The 13,135-nt window shown below is 43.8% G+C and overlaps 1 long non-coding RNA gene across 1 annotated transcript in view; it reads left to right on the top strand.

Moving 5' to 3' along the window:
- The first annotated feature begins 576 nt into the window (after positions 1 to 576).
- LOC148775243 (uncharacterized) overlaps positions 577 to 13,135 on the top strand; it is a 45,184-nt gene continuing 32,625 nt past the window's right edge. The window contains exon 1 of the long non-coding RNA XR_016039305.1: positions 577 to 1,345. This is a non-coding gene — a long non-coding RNA (uncharacterized LOC148775243). The remainder of the gene's footprint in view (positions 1,346 to 13,135) is intronic.

Here is a 13,135-nt window from a genome sequence, read left to right on the forward strand (position 1 = left end):
CCAGCACGTATTATAAATAAACAAATAAAATTATTTTTTTAAAAACCCATTAATCTATGTATCACTTTGATCCTAAGCCTTCTTGTTAATTCTCCCAGAATTCCAAGTCTTCTTCTTATCAGTTTCTATTTTTAGCTCCTTCCTTTCTTTCTGCTGCTGCTGCTGTGTCACTTCAGTCATGTCCGACTCTGTGTGACCCCATAGACGGAAGCCCACCAGGCTCCCCCGTCCCCGGGATTCTTCAGGCAAGAACACTGGAGTGGGTTGCCATTTCCTTCTCCAATGTGTGAAAGTGAAAAGTGAAAGTGAAGTTGCTCAGTCGTGTCCGACCCTTAGCGACCCCACGGACTGCAGCCTACCAGGCTCCTCCGTCCATGGGATTCTCCAGGCAAGAGCACTGGAGTGGGTTGCCATTGCCTTCTCCGTCCTTTCTTTCTATAATGATAAAATTCTATTCACCAGTATTCCAGGGGGCTGCCCCCAGACAGAGATGAGCAATCAGACCTGACCAGACTTCCTGAATGCTGGCAACAGCCCCAGGGCAGCAGTGTGACTGCCAATGCTATGGCTCTGGAAGGAGCAGGATGCGAGCAGGAGAGAAGTGGAGGGGAGCCCTGGGGCCACTGGGGGCACAGTGCAGACCCAGACCAGCTGGGAGAATCTGGGACAAGAGATTTGTGAACAACACCCATGAATACTTCAGGAAGATGAGCGCATGAAATCTTAGGATGCTTTCCTGCAATTTGCTGGGTCCTTTCTTCAATAAAACCTACGCTAAAGAGAGGCTGTATTTCTTGCTCTCGTGTTTCCCTGCAAAGCCCTAACCCAATTTCTATCCACTAAACAGTCCCTTTATTTTTCTTGGCTCCAAAATCACTGAAGATGGTGACTGCAGCCATGAAATTAAAAGATGCTGGCTCCTTGGAAGAAAAGCTGTGACCAAACTATACAGCATATTAAAAAGCAGAGACATTACTTTGGCAACAAAGGTCTGTCTAGTCAAAGCTATGGTTTTTTTCAGTAGTCATGTATGGATGTGAGAGTTGGGCTATTAAGAAAGCTGAGAGCCTAAGAACTGATGCTTTTGAACTGTGGTGTTGAAGACTCTTGCGAGTCCCTTGGATTGCAAGGAGATCCAACCAGTCAATCCTAAAGTAAATCAGTTATGAATATTCATTGGAGGGACTGATGCTGAAGCTGAAACTCCAATACTTAGGCCACCTGATGCAAAGGGTCGGCTCATTGGAAAAGACTCCGATACTGGGAAAGATAGAAGGCAAAAGAAGGGAACGACAGAGGATGAAATGGTTAGATGGCATCACCGACTCAACGGACATGAGTCTGAGTAAGTCCTGAGAGTTGGTGGTGGACAGGGAGGCCTGGCATGCTGTGGTTCATGGGTCTCAAAGAGTCGGACATGACTGAGGGACTGAGCTCAGCTGAACTGAACTGAACAGTCCCAACTGCCCACACCAGTAAGAAAAGATCCCACCAGAGACAGGAACTATCGTGGGTCACATTTTCATGGAGGGTCTACTTTAGACACTTGGTACTCAGAGTTCAGTGCTTGCTGTGGGCACCACTGTTGCACCGGCTGAGACTTCTGGCATCAGGCAGGACTTTGGCGCTCTGCTAAAGAAGTTGTTTATAAGACTTGGGAACGAGTGGGCATGACCAGAGCTCCCAGACATGAGCGTGGTACTTTTTTCTACTCCTACACTAATTGCCTCATTCACTCTCAGGAATTCTCTTTTCTCCTCTCTTCCATAAACCTTATCAGCTGTCCATCACAACTTGTGTATCAACTTGGCCGCTTATAGTTCTAGAGCAAAGCTTTCTCCTCATCAGCCATCCCGATTAAAACAAATTGGAAAAGTAGTTCTGGTGTTTACTTGTGTGCATGTCACCCTCTTCCTTCATGATATGAAAAGTTGCTTTGAAGGAGAAAGGATTTAGAAAAGGACCCCTGGGCCACCTGGTAGTAAAGGACTTTATGTGTTGCATTGGCTTAAAAAGCAGGAAGGAATCTCCACAGGTGTCTAGTTAGTGATCTTACAATGCTGGTAATGGCTAAACATTTTGCCAGATGAAAACCTTAGCTCATTCTGCCAGACGAAAACTTCCCTGACTGTCCAGTGGTTAAGGCTTTGCTTTCCAATGCATGCATGGGGTGCCAGTTTGATCCCTGACCAGGGAGCTAAGATCCCACATGCCTTGTGGCCAAAACACCAGAACATAAACAACAGAAGCAATATTCCAATGAATTTAATAAAGACAAAAAAAATGGTCCACATTAAAAAAGACAAAACAAAACCCGCAGCCCAGATTGGAATAAGTGAAGTAGGTTCTGACCCCGGGCCAGCTTTCTCCTCATCCCCCATTTCCCCTCACCACGTGGCTCTATGACCTTGGGCAAGTAGCTGTGTACCCCACTGTGTTCTCCTGTGCCCACAAAGTAAGACAGCAGTGCCTGTTGCATGGACTCGGTGCAAACATAAAACAAGAGGGTATAAGTGAAACCCTAGACACCATGCCTGGAAAATAGCAGTGTCCAGCAAACGGTGCCATTACTGTTTTTCTTACTGATGGCAGAACTAAGTCTAGAGGCCTTCTCACTCCTCTTTCAGGCTCTTCCATTTCTTTATACTGAAACTTATACAACTTGTCCCCACTTTGCTTTTGTTCTACTGCTGTTACTTTCAGGATGCTCTCACTTTCAGATTCCCCCTACTGCCACCACCGGCTTGGACGCAGCCACCAGTCCCAGCCTATCTTCTTCTCTGTTAACAAGCTGGGGCCCAGGCACGCACGCGCACGCAGATATGCACGTGCAGAAGAGCACCCAGCCTTGCTCTCTGCAGGCAGGCTGGGTCAAAACTGTCTTGTTCCTCTGGCCTCCCTCTCTGGCAGCATCACTGCCTCGCCCTCTCTGTCTTGGCCTTTTCTCCTTTGCCTGATAGAACAGGTTTTTCTTGGCCTCCTTGTCCTTTTTACAGTCTCTTCCTGCCTTTTCCTCCCCTTGCCTGCCTCACCAGCATCCTGTCTCATCTCTTTCCTGTCTCCCATTCCTGCCTCCTTACTGATGGATGAGCCCACTTGATCGCATGCTTGGTCCTGTTCCATCCAGTTTTATCCAGTGGGTTCCTGCGGTCTTTGCCTCGTTTGAAGGTTTTAAACAGGGACTGAAACACCATCCTAATGCTTGAGGCAGTACCATCATCTCACATCAGGGTCTTATGGTTACAACAGGAGCGCTGTTGGAATAAATATGGGAGCCAGGTGCTGCTACTGATAATCCCCAATAAAGGGCTCCGCGAGGCCCACGATGATGTACTACCAGATGAATCAATGCCATCTGGATGTCCAACTCTGGCCAGGAAGGCAGTGAAGTTATTGTGCTCAGTATTTAATGTTAATTTCCCCTGAATAACCCAGAGTGAATTTTGTAATTTTCAATATTGTAAATTTTGTCAACATGTGGGGAGCTAAAACACTGTTTATCCTGTACACTCTGGCTAATGATACCCTGGCTGTCTTTCTGATTGCCGATTCATTTTGTTCATACTTAAAACAGAATAAATGTATCCCAGAGAACGCACTTGTCTGGATGAGCTCTGAAATGGAAGCAAAGGCTGAGCTACGGAGGATAATTGGGTTCAGAGCCAAAAAAGTGCTGCTTCCAGGGAAGAGTGCATCTATCAATACTGAAAGAGTTAGGTTCTCAGGTAAAATTGGGATCAGCACATAAATCTTGGAGAAAAATTCACCTTCCCAGACTCCCTGATCATTCAAGCCACTTGCTTGTCCAATGGTAAAAATATAACCCCTCTTACCAAAATTCTGTAACTAGAGAATTCTATTAGTCAGAAATCTCTGTTGTTGGTGCTTTGCTAGTATAATTTGATATATACTATATGTAATGCATATGTAATTACATGGCATATAATCACATAGTATAGATGGGTTACATCATATAATTATGTATCATATGCCATATCTACTGCATTTATAATATGTAACTATTGGTGCCTTCCTAGTAAAGTTGAGTATGTAATGAGTAATATGTAATACAAATAGTCATAATAAAGAACTTGCAGTTCAGTTAAACTACAAAACATAGCTCTAATAACCAAAGAAATTCATTCATCATTCACCAAAGATTTAAGAAACTTCTGTATGAAAAATAAAACCTGGAATTTCAAATTGTGTTCAGTTAGTTCCCATGTTAAGAATATTTTATTGTAGTTTAGTGATCAAAGATTTGAATGCACATGCAGGATCAGATTTGGTTTTTCATTTCTTAAAGGCTGTACATTGAATGATCATATATGATTTGATATATTATAATCTGTCCAAGGTACATCTGCTGCGTTTGTCTGCCCGGCATGTCTTCTTCCTCATTGTGAATTGTGTCCCAATTCATCTTTGGAGAACTACCCTACCCCATTGCAAGCAGTGATATAATATATATTTAAAGGATAAATATATAATCAAATAGCCTCCACGAACAATTAACCTATTTTTCCTTTTGGATTATTTGCAGGTCAGGTGGTTCCCTTTTGTCCCCTTCCCAATATATTCCTTCTTCCCCACAAATCAATGAAATTGAGGCTGCTGGGCAATCTTTTTAAGTTCATAATCCAAGTGTTTCTTTTCCTCTCTATCTGCCTCGCGCTCCCCACCACCCCCCTTCTGAGAGCTCATTATTTCCACTGAGTTTCCTTTACTGGCGTCGTCTCTGTGACCTTCACTCTCCTCAATCAGAAAAGTAAAGAACAAAGGAAGTTGATAATAGCATGAGACACTTCAGCCTGTTGAAAAGGGATATCCCTGAGGCTCCCCCTTCAGAAAATTTCTGATAGGTTGGGGATCTACCTGAGCTATCAGTCCTCCCTGAGCTGGGAGACCCAATCACCAGGTTAGGCTGAAAGACATCATTATACAGTGTCACCTGTAACCCAAGCCTGCAGCCTGGACCCCAGAGCTATGTCCTAGCTCTGGTGGCAGCATCATTCACCCACGGGAGAAGCTTGATGCTTCAATAACATTTGCTCCCTACACTGCAAGTTTTACATCCCGGTGACTTTTCGGAGATTAATTACAGTTTTCTCTAAGAGCAAATTGTGAAACTCAGCAGCTCACTTTACGTGGCTGCAAGAATAATTCTCATTTGGCTAAAATTAAGAATTTAAATGGGTGCCTTTGGAGTCCAGGTAGTTTAAGAACTCCCTGGGTCCTCTTTACAGCTGAGTTATGCTCTGGAAAGTCCTGGTAGAGGAGCTACCTGTGACCAAAATGCCATGGAGACTGCTTCTTTAAGACACTTTTGACTTCTCTCCCCGACTTCCCAGTAAAAACCCAGCAGTTGGGTGGCCTGTATTATTAGAGGACAGAGTCATCCCTGTTTAGGGACTCTACTTGATGGGTCCTCATTCATCTGCAAATAAACCCTTTTTCTCTCAATTTTCCTGCTGTGACACACTCATCTCTCTGATTCTCTCCTGCTCTCATTTACATATTCCCCACATTAGTATAGAAGATCTCTGAAAACAGAGAAGGCAAACATGAGCAGTTGCCGTGTCCGAGTGTCTGGTTTGGATTAGAAGATAAACACCTCTCACCATCCTATACCCTACTGAGTCTTACTGGGAGGGGCTCTGAAACTTGCAATAATTTGGTGACTCTGGGAGAGAAGTCAGTATTTTACATCATCTATATCTAGACAAAATCCTTCTTTGTGTCTATTGCACTACATCATCAGTAAATCCTCAAAATAAATATTAACTACATTTTTAGTAAAGATCTAATGATTTAAATTCTCTATGTTTTATAAATAAGTCACTTGCTAATTGTGTAACCTTGGGCAGGCTGTTTATCTCTCTGTTCCCCAGTTGTCTGTAAAATGGGAAGTAATGATACGGGTACCAATCTCCAATGGTGATTATGAGGATTCAGTGAGGCAGTTTGTGTGTTTACCCACCTGCTGCTGTATGTAGTAAGAGCTCAATTAATGTTAAGCATTTAGCTGCTATGGGAGAGACCTTGTAATTGGATTCCCATCCCTGAGTCAAATATGCAACAGGTCTCTACTATCCAATCTTTTCTTGTCTTTGAGCTATAGCAATGAATAAACTACAGTGCCTATCCTCAGAGAGCAAGCAGTTAGACCAGGGGAGAGCTACAGAATCCTTTATATAGCCTACAATATGGTTAGAGATAGTAATAACCTTAACATTTATTGAGTCCTTAATACTATGCTGGGCATTTTACATGGATTGCTTTATTTAATCGTTTCAGAAACTTACGCGGTAGACATAAGTTCTTGAAGAAACTTAAGAAACTTGTGTTTATTGTTCAGATGAAGAAATTAAGGCTTTGAAAGATTAAGTATCTTCACATCCGTCAGACCTCAGAAACTATGCTTTTTACCATTTTCCTTTACTGAGTGCTGGAGATACAAATACGTACCATGTGCTAAGATTGCCCACATACAGTGGAAATCATTGTGTTTTCAGAACCTGTGGACAGGAGGTGGCACATGAGCAGGGTCTTGACAGAAGAAGGAAAACAGCCAAAGAATGAAGGGGAGGAGGAAGCATTCAAAACCAGGCGGGTGTGGCCGTGACCAGATAGCATTGCGGGTACAGAGAGCGGGCAGGGATGACTGGAATGGGCAGGTCCATTGGGAATGGCCTGGGGCACAATGGGACAGAATTTGAATTGATTGTGTGTTCAAGAGAGGTTTCTAAGAAGATACAATACAAGATCCCAAAATCAAGTGATCAAAAACCAAGCAAGCAAAAACTTTGCCAACATCAAGCTGGCCTAGGGGAGACCCCTAAACAAAACTCAAGAATGAAATAAACGTCAGGGATCTTTCCACACAGAGAGGAGAAGAGCTCAGGCAGGTGAGTAGCACATTTATCTGTGTGTTTATTTGACAACTTTCTGTCTCCCCCACCAGATCATTGAGGTTATCAATGCAGTGACTATGCTAATTTTGCTATTTTAATTCTAAAACTTAACACTGTCCTGTCCTTAGCAGATATCCTATAAATATACTTTGCCTGAAATTTTGGAGTCACTAAAAGCTCAGAAGAGGGGCTCCAGATATGGTGCATAGTCAAGAAATCAAAACAAGGTGATCCTTGTGCTGAGCCTTGAAGGATGATTGGACATTAATAGGCCAACGGTGGGAGAGAGGGATGTACTGGAGAGGAAAGGTCACTGGGTGAAAAAATGGAGGCACGAGAGAGGGCAGTGCATGCAGGCAACTCCAAGTAGGTTGGTCTGGCTAGAACAGGGTTTCTAAGCCTCAGCACTATGGACATTTTGGCTAATTCTTTGTCGTGTGTAGCTGTTCTATGCATTGTTGGATATTTAGCAGCACCTGAGGCCTCTGTCCAGTAGATACCAGAGGCAATTCCCCCTTTCGCCCCTAACCATGACCATCTAAGACGCCCCCAGATATTGCCAATGACCTCCCCCTGCCAATTCAGACCCACTGCCAGGGTTTTTCCAGTGAAGAGAAAAAATAAATATGGGGACATAACACAAGATGCTGCTAGAGGAAAAAGTAGAGGGAAAAGGTCAAAAGACATGTGGGTCATGGCCAAAGTCGATGGGCTTAACCTGAGCTCAGTGGGAAAATCCCTGAGGGACTGAAACCGAGCAGGGCCATGAACACAGCCTTGTGTTTTGGGAAAATCACTTGGCAGCAGTGGTTCGCAGAGGGTTAGGCATGTCTGCAAGGAGCACAGGCTGTTTCAGCCCTCCATGCAGGAAGACACGAGAGCTGGAACTGAGCCCACGGGCAGGAGAAGTGGGAGGGCAGATGAGAGCTTCTTAGGAGGTTAAACCCACAGTGTTTTGTTCCAAAGAAAGATGATACCAGCAGAGATGTGATGAAAGTAACCCCTTCAAGGATAGAGGGGAAGCTAAGCAAGAGAAGCTAGTTGGAAGCTAAACAGTTAATATCGGAGAAGGATGCTAATCAAATGAGCAAGTGTGAAGTGAAAATGCCAACCCAAGGGAAGAAATCCTGCCAAAGGTGGCACAGGCACACAGAGAAAACTGTGAGCTGTGCGACTGAGACGGTCCTGAACGTGGACTCGGACCGCATGAGAGGATTCAGGCAGAGGGAAACAGATGGTCCTGGTGATGTCCTCAGTCACTTGACAAGCTGGATAAATAATTGTTGCCAGGGAAGAAATAATAAAAGCAGGATTCTGCCAGCATGAGCTGCTGCTGCTGCCATGGCCTTTGGTTCAGAGCATGCTTCTGGAGGCGAGGGGAAGGAAAATAAATATGGAATGACGGAGGGAAATCAATTAGCCCCTCACAGATGGCCTCCCACATCCAAGAGACTGTTATTGCCACTAACACGAAAGGTTGAATAAGGTAGGAAGAGAAATAACACGGAGAAGGCTGTGTCCAGGGCTTCGTGAGATAACCTCACAGCAGCAGAGGTGCCCACAGGGCTCACAAGACAGCTGTGGAGGATGGGACCTGGGCCAAACCCGGCCAGGCCGGTGCCTGAGAGTTCAGGCCAAGCTCCCCTGAGGGGGCAAAAAGTCGGGCTTGCAGAACCGGACTGCGGCAGTTATGGACCCTGACAATTTCACTGACTGCAGAAACCCACACGGTGTGGCGGGGTGTGGGGGTGCTTTGGTGGGAGGAAGAGATGGATGGATTGTCTAAAATAGGGTATTTTCTTCCCATTAAACACATTATATTTTGAAGTAAACAGCACAACAGGCTAGCTCATGAAATGGAAAGAGTACTGAAAAGAGAATAATACATAATTAAAGCGAAGAACTGTATAAGGTACGTAAGCTGGACTCTGACTTCACGTGATGCTCAACAAATTAAGATGGAGGAGGAAAAGGGGAAGGGAGAAACGGCGGGAGGAGGAGGAAAGAAAAAGAAAAGAAAGGGGAAGAGAAAGACGAGGAACAGGGAAAAGAAATTTGTGAGCAAAACATCACATTGTATTTTTTTTTTCCCCACCAGAAGCATGTTTATATCAAGCTTGAGTCTGGGGTAATAATCTGAGGTTTTGCTCATGTTTATCTTTAATCATTCATAATTGAAATGTTATTGGCATTTCTTGGGCATCTGAAGATGAGCCTAATTTATTTTCATCTTTTCTGAATTTGATATCAATAATATTCATGAAGCCACACAATGCCTAAATGGGGACCCAAAAGTTGTTACTCTAAATAAAGAAATTCTTGCATTTTTATAGTTCTTTACATGATTTTATTGGATCCTGACAACAACCCTGTGTGAGGGGCAAAAGGAGGTATTATTATCTTCACTTTTTTTTCAGTGGAGGAAATGACAACCTACTCCAGTATTCTTGCCTGGAGAACTTGCATGGACAGAGGAGCCTGGCAGGCTACATGAGGTCGCAGAGTTGGACATGACTGAGTGACTAACACACACACAGTAACAGCAATTTACAAAGTCTAATGAGCTTTCCAGGGGCCTCCCTGGTGGCTCAGTGGTAAAGAATCTGCATGCAATGCAAGAGACCTGAGTTCGATCCCTGGGTTGGGAAAATCCCCTGGAGGAGGGCATGGCAACCCACTCCAGTATTCTTGCCTAGAGAATCCCATGGATACAGGAGCCTGGTGGGCTATAGTCCATAGAGTCACAAAGGGTCAGACACGACTGAAGCCACTTAGCATGCACGCATGCACACAATGAGTTTTCCGAGCTTTCCTAGCTCATTGTATAAAACTTGGGGTTGAAAATCATGTCTTTGATTCTCCATTTAGTGCTCATGGGATCTTAGTTCCCTTACCGGGAATTGAACCCGGACCCTTGACAGTGAGAGTAGAGTCCTAATCACTGGACCATCAGGGAATTCCCCTAACCATATCTTTTGATAGCAATAAATACAAAGTCCCTTTTCTCACTCTATCAATTTGCCTCTGAAAACAAGGCCACTCCTGCCCCTACTGTGCCCTGACTTTTCCCATTAGCTCATAACTCTATTTTAAGACCAGGAAAGCTCACTTCTTCTAGAAAATTCTCCTTGATTAATTCTACCTTAATTAACCCCACTTTTAGACTAACAGGTTCTTAATTCTTCAGTTCAGTTCAGTTTAGTTCAGTCACTCAGTCGTGTCCCACAGCACACCAGGCCTCCCTGTCCATCACCAACTCCCAGAGTTCACTCAAACTCATGTCCACCGAGTCGGTGATGCCATCCAGCCATCTCATTCTCTGTCGATCCCGTCTCCTCCTACCCCCAATCCCTCCCAGCATCAGACTCTTTTCCAGTGAGTCAACTCGTCGTGTGAGGTGGCCAAAGTATTGGAGTTTCAGCTTCAGCATAAGTCCTTCCAATGAACACCCAGGATTGATCTCCCTTAGAATGGACTGGTTGGATCTCCTTGCAGTCCAAGGGACTCTCAAGAGTCTTCTCCAACACCACAGTTCAAAAGCATCAATTCTTCGGCGATCAGCTTTCTTCACAGTCCAACTCTCACATCCATACATGACCACGGGAAAAATCATTGCCTTGACTAGACGGACCTTTGTTGGCAAAGTAATGTCTCTGCTTTTTAATATACTAGCTTGTACTAATTCTTAGTTTGCACATGTTGGGTTGCATTTTTTAAAACTAGTGATTTTATTACAGCTACTATAGTGAAGGCTTTTGAATACACCTTCATGTAGTAGGAAATGGCTTTTAAAATATTAAACAATTTGAAATCTATATCTTGTAAGTAAAAAGGGCTGAATATCAGCAATTTAATATTTTAATATTAGCAATTTACTATCAGCTCAATCTTAACCATCATTTTTGTAGAGATTGCTTTTTTCCAGTTTTCACTTCCTGTCATTCAAGAAACTGTGCTGGTCTGAACTAACTGCTTGCCTCAGTTCCCAAAATAAAAGGTGATAACAGAAAGCAGAAGATAAAGAATATTTTCTGCCTTTTTAGGTCTCAAAAGGGTGAACCTTTAAGGAAAAAACTAAACTTAAGGAACAGATAAAAGTTTGCAGAAAAATATTTTAGGCACAAGCAAAAACCAACGAAAACCACTCTCTGGGACTTCCTCTGGTGGTCCAGAGGATAAGACTCTGAGCACCCAATGCAGGGTGCCGTGGTTCGATCCCTAGTCAGGGAACTAGATCCCACATGCCGCAAAGAAAGGTCTCGCACACTGCAACTAAGACTTGGCGCCACCAAATAAATAAATCAACCCCTGTCTTAGCTGGAAGGGGAAAAAAGATTCACCGGACCCAGGAGAAAGTGGGAGAGGACCAGAGCTAAAGGGATTAGAGTCAGCTTCACGGTTATAAGTATAGATGGTCTGAGACAATAAGGCTGGATCTGCAGGAAGCACAGGTTGTGAGAAGATCCAGACGTGCAGGTCACCAGGCTCCTCTTAAGATGGCACTGCCCATCATCCATAGATAAAAGCCCTTGGGAGGTTGAGGTGACACATTAGGTCCACTGGGATGGTCAACCCCTAAGGGCTGTTGCCTCACAGCTGCATTTCCTATCCTTTGATGGTCAATAGCATGCTGCTCCTTGATCATCCCAAAAGGAGTCAAAAGGAATGTCTCCACTCTCTGCCCTGATACTCTGCCTGGCCCCTGTCTACTTCTTCCCTATTTACCTCCTCCCCTTGGCATCCAGAACCCCAGCCCCAAGTGCTATCTACTTCATACTTTTGCAACATACTTGATCAGTTCACCCAAGGCAGAAATGTCTTTCAGATGTGCATGTCCCATATTATACTTGCATGTGAATTTCCAACACTCAAAGCACTTTTCTAACTCACCTTTTTTTAGATTTTTCCAACAGATTTTTCAGTAAGTAAGAGAAAAAAAAAGCTAAGAATTAAATTCTCTCTTTTTATTGATTCACTGAGTCTTCATCAAGGCCTACTCCTCACCTGCTAGGACATACAATGTACCCCCCCACCCCCCATTTTAATGTTGTGTTCAGAAAAGGGAAGAGCCACAAAAACTCCATTATTGAGTTAACTTGTGTTCCAGGAGCTTCCAAAAGACTAGTCTGGCATTGGTGTGCAAGACAGATGAAGCAGAGAGAAGAAATGTATAGGGAGGGATTGCTGGAATCCAGGAATGATGTGACATGCTCAGAGATGCTTATTGTACCGGGCTTTAAAAATGATACTACTAATTCTTTTAGTGATTTGTTATCTAAAACCTGGGCTAGTCACTAAAACAGATAAATAATTTATTCATTCGTTGTTCATTCCTTGGTGCCCCAAAGTTACTGGGCCAGACAAGATTTATGGGATGCATTTAAAAGCCCAAGATAGACCATTGAAAGAAGGGAGATCAAGTTCCTAGAAACTGTCATTAACAATCTTCTGCCTCTTTAAACTCTTTCCCATGTGGCATCTTAGCAGCGGGTCAGAACCCACATCGGAATAGGAATTGTAAAGGATTCCGGCTTCATAGCTGTTTGTGATAAAACAGAAATTGACTTTCAACTGAAGTTAGCATGGGGGAAGTCAAACATGAAAGACGGTGTAAAACCTCCAGCATTTTCATGGGCTTGGAAGGTAGACTGTTGTTCAGAGACTGCTCAAGACTGAACGTGTCCCTGCCGAGTTATCAGTGGGCTGTGGGTATAACTCCACTTACAAAGCACTTGAGCATTGTTTATCTTGAATTTTATTTGCCTCTTTATTGCCCAGTTGCTCAAGCCAGAAATAGGAAATTATCCTCCTTTCTCTTCTTCTTCAACGCAAATATCCAATCAATCACCCATTCTCACAGCTCAGCAGCTCAAATTTTAGCATGCATCAGAATCACCCAGTGGGTGGATTGTTCAGCCCAGCCTTAGAGTTCCTGGGATAAGGCCTGAGCATCTGGGTTTGTGACAGATTTCCAGGTGGATGCTTTAATTTGGCGACCACACGTTGAGAACCACTGCTGGGGACTGGGTCCTGAGCCTCCATCACATTCATCCATTTTTGCTATTCCCATCCTTAGCATTTTAATCCAGGTCACCCATTGTACATCAACTGTTTTATGGCAGGGATCTTTTTAAAGTCACAAATCTGATCATTTAGACCCCTGCTGAAAACTTCAGTGACTCTCTAGGACCCCAAAGATGATGTTCATCTCCTCTCTGCCT

Source organism: Moschus berezovskii, chromosome 16 (assembly GCF_049115385.1).
Source record: "Moschus berezovskii isolate FMDL1 chromosome 16, NW_MosBer_1.0, whole genome shotgun sequence".
NCBI classification, from domain to species: Eukaryota; Metazoa; Chordata; class Mammalia; order Artiodactyla; family Moschidae; genus Moschus; species Moschus berezovskii.